We start from the raw sequence: 3,532 nt of genomic DNA, 5'->3' as shown, positions 1-3,532 counted from the left end.
AAGGCTGGAGATTAAGGAGTTTCCCAGCAGCTAGGGCCAGGCTTCTGCATGACCTTCTGGTTTCTACTTACCAAGTCTGTCCTCAGGGATGCTTGGGACCCTTCAAGTCAGAGACCCTCGTTTCCCCACCTCCTTATTTTAACTCCCACGCATCTCTCTTTGTGCCTAGGTGTTTATGGTACCTCCAGACTCTAAGCTTGTTTATTCTGTGGTTTGAAGTGAGTGGATCCCTGTCTTCCCCGTTGCCAGCTGTCGTCCCGGTTCCTTGGATCTGCTAATTCATTTCCCACTCGTCGGTCTGCTCTCTGGCTTCCAAATTATTGTGTTCTCTATTTCATTTTCTCTGATTTATTGGTTTATGAGGTCCTTTTAAATCCCTGTAGTTGCTATAGTTTAAGTGGGATTTGGGGTTTGAATAACTAAAGGGATTTATGTTCAATCCACCATGTTTACCCAAATATCCAATAAGGTGATATCTGATATCTGTATGTGACATATACATATTATTATTTATTTATTTAGTGCTATACTGGGGGTTTAATCCAGGGCCCAGCATGTGCTAGGCAAGCATTCTACCACTGAGCCACCTCCCTAGTCCATATTTTCATTTTATTCCTGATGCCTTAAATATGCTATTAACTTACTATCAAGCTCTAATTTAAAATGCTATTAACTTTTTTTATATTTGATCTTTTTAACCAGAGATCATTCATATGACAGATTATATTAACTGGTTTTATAACTTCAAATCAAACCTGCATTCTGAAGAAAAACTCAACCTGTCTCAAAGTATTAACATTTTTACGTATTCCCGGATTTCCTATGCCGATATTGTGTCTAAGATCTACACATCTGTGTTCCTAAGTGAGATTGGTCTTTCTAATCCTATCCTCTTCAGACTTTAGAGTCAAATTATACCAGCCTCAAAAACAAGTGGGGAGCCAGGCCCAGTGATGCATACCTGTCCTCTCATCTACTCAGGAGGCTGAGGCAGGAGGATCTCTTGAGCCCAGGCATTCGAGGCCAGCCCACAAAAAAATGTGGCAAGACCTTGCCTCAAAAAAACAAAACAGGTGAGAAGTTCTCTCTCTCTCTCTCTCTATCTCTCTTCTCTCAGAGAACTGAACGTCTATCAGGTCTGAGGCAGTTTTGGATCACAACTGAAAATCTGAAATGCCTCATTGAGGAAAAGAGTTTCCCTTCCCTGGAATCCAGGCATCTTGGGTTTTCACGAACAGAGTTCAGCAGAAGGGATGCTTCCAGGGCTTGGTCATAAAAAGTCAGAGCACCTCCTGTGGTTGGTTTGACACTCACTCTTGGCCCCTGCGATAGCACAGAGGAAGCCCTCCCGCCCTGCAACGCAGGTCAAGCACATGGAGGGAAGTCACAGGTGCGTTCCTTAGCTGATCCCATACATGTAGGTGATAAGACCTGCCAAGGTCCCTGGAGAGACTATTAAGCCTTTTGTAACAATCAGAGCAAGTCTTTGTGCTTTGACTATTTGAGAAAGAGGCTTAAAGGGGGGTTGTGGTTAGCAACCGCCACAGAGCATACTGGGTGTAAGTATCAGGGGAAGAGGCCGTGGACCCCATGGGTGAGACAGTGGAGACGGACAGTCACAGTCCTCAGTTAGACTCCTCAGGTGTAAATGCAACCCGAGTCCTGCAGGATCACATGTCCTGTGCCTGCCCAGCCCCCAGAGAACTGCGGTATATGAGGATTGGGTTAATTTTTACATCCCATCTGCTTCAGTCTGCTCACGGGTGAGACTGAATCCTAGAAAGGGGAAATGACTCTCCCAAGGTGACTAAGCAGGCCAGCCAGGACCGGAGCTGAATATTTTCTTCTCTTCCCTGACTTGCCCTCAATGCCCAAATCCTTCCTAACACTGAGCCTTCGGGGCCACGGAGCTCTTTCTCTTAGAAATAGACACATTGTGCGGAGTGAAAGTCTAATGGTGTCCTCCCTTCCTTGTCCCAGCTCCCAGCCTGGGAAAGTGCATTTGAAAAAAGAAGTTTGTTTAAATCAAGTTTCACGTCCAGGGTGGACGTCTGGCCCAGGTAATGTAGGGCTCTGTGGGGCAGAGTGAAGACTGCTGTGTTCTGGAGGATTTTAAGCTTGGTTTGAACAAGGGCTGACATTCTTTTTAAAATGACATCTGTGTGATTACTAAAGGACAAAGTGGATACAGTTCCCTTTAAACCTGGGAACACGATATTAGGAAGGCAGATGTTTGGGGGAGACGGCACATGTGGGAGGCTGAGGCACATAGCGGTGGCATGTGACCCAGTCTATCAGTGGGCGCAGCGTCCAGAGCCCTCACCCACTGCGCTGTCACCTCTCGCCTGGGCCGGCTCTGTGGGCCACGTGGAGTCATGAAGATTTTCATGCTAACTCTGGCTGTGTTGCTGCTCTTGACCCAGATCACTCCAGGTAACCTAGACCTCTTCAGGTGTGGGAGGGGTTGCGGAGTGACTTTTGGTCACAACACCTTGGGGCCTGGGAGGCTGGCCAGGCAGGTGGCAAGAGGACAGGATGAGCCCTCGGATCCTGTGTTAGAACCTGTGCCAACATTGGTTAGCTCCGTGCCACCCCCAGAAAACCATTTGGCTCCTTTGAGTATCAACTTACTCTTCTTGATTTTAAATAACTACTTAAGTTGAGGGGTCAACACTGGACATGCTGAAGTGTTGGTGTGCAATAGAAGTAGCTTCTTTATTTTCTATAATTACCCTCCCCACAAACTCAGTGCTGGGGATTGAACCCAGGACCTTGCCCTTGCTAGGCAAGTGCTCTACCACCGAGTTCCATCCCCGGCACTATTTTCTATAATTCATCTGAATGTTCCCAGGAACTCCCATGTGCTGATAGCAAAAGTTGGGGTTGGAGAGGGCACAGGGGCCATTCAGAAAGCCAGGAGACAATTCTATCTGTATTTTAAAATTTAAAACAGCTCCTTAGATCTATTCAATCTGATTTGAATAACTGTTGAGTCTTTCAGTATTTTCTAATTTCACCCCACCCTCTTCTTCCCACAATGGCAGCTGGATGGAGGAGAGAGTGGATACACCATCACTTAGCTAAATAATCCATTTGGTAAATATTGTCCAGTGGATTCCATGTGCTGGGCACTGGGACAGGTGCTGGAAATAGAGCCGTGAACCCAGCCCCACCCCCCAACCCCCCAACCCAAATCCCCATCTTTTTGGAGCTTACAATTCTACTGGAGAAAGCAATGAGCAAAATAGAGAAGAAGGGGGTAACAGTACCAGGAAAAGGGAGTTTGCAATTTGGAAAGGGGCATTAAGGAAATGCTCCCCTGTACGAGGTGACACCCAACAAAGATTTGAAAGGGCTGAGATGGTTGAGCCCCGCACACATGTTGGGAACAGTGACCACTTACGAGCTAAACTGCTTGCTGCAAGTGCAATTTACTGATAATTCAGATAAGTTATTAATTTTCTATCAACCTCTGAGGGTGAACACTTCATTTTTGCTCAGTTTTGTTTATTGAAAATTCATGGTTCGAGGC

The sequence above is a fragment of the Marmota flaviventris genome, chromosome 2, assembly GCF_047511675.1.
Source record: "Marmota flaviventris isolate mMarFla1 chromosome 2, mMarFla1.hap1, whole genome shotgun sequence".
In the NCBI taxonomy this organism is placed as follows: domain Eukaryota; kingdom Metazoa; phylum Chordata; class Mammalia; order Rodentia; family Sciuridae; genus Marmota; species Marmota flaviventris.
This window is presented reverse-complemented; position numbering follows the sequence as displayed.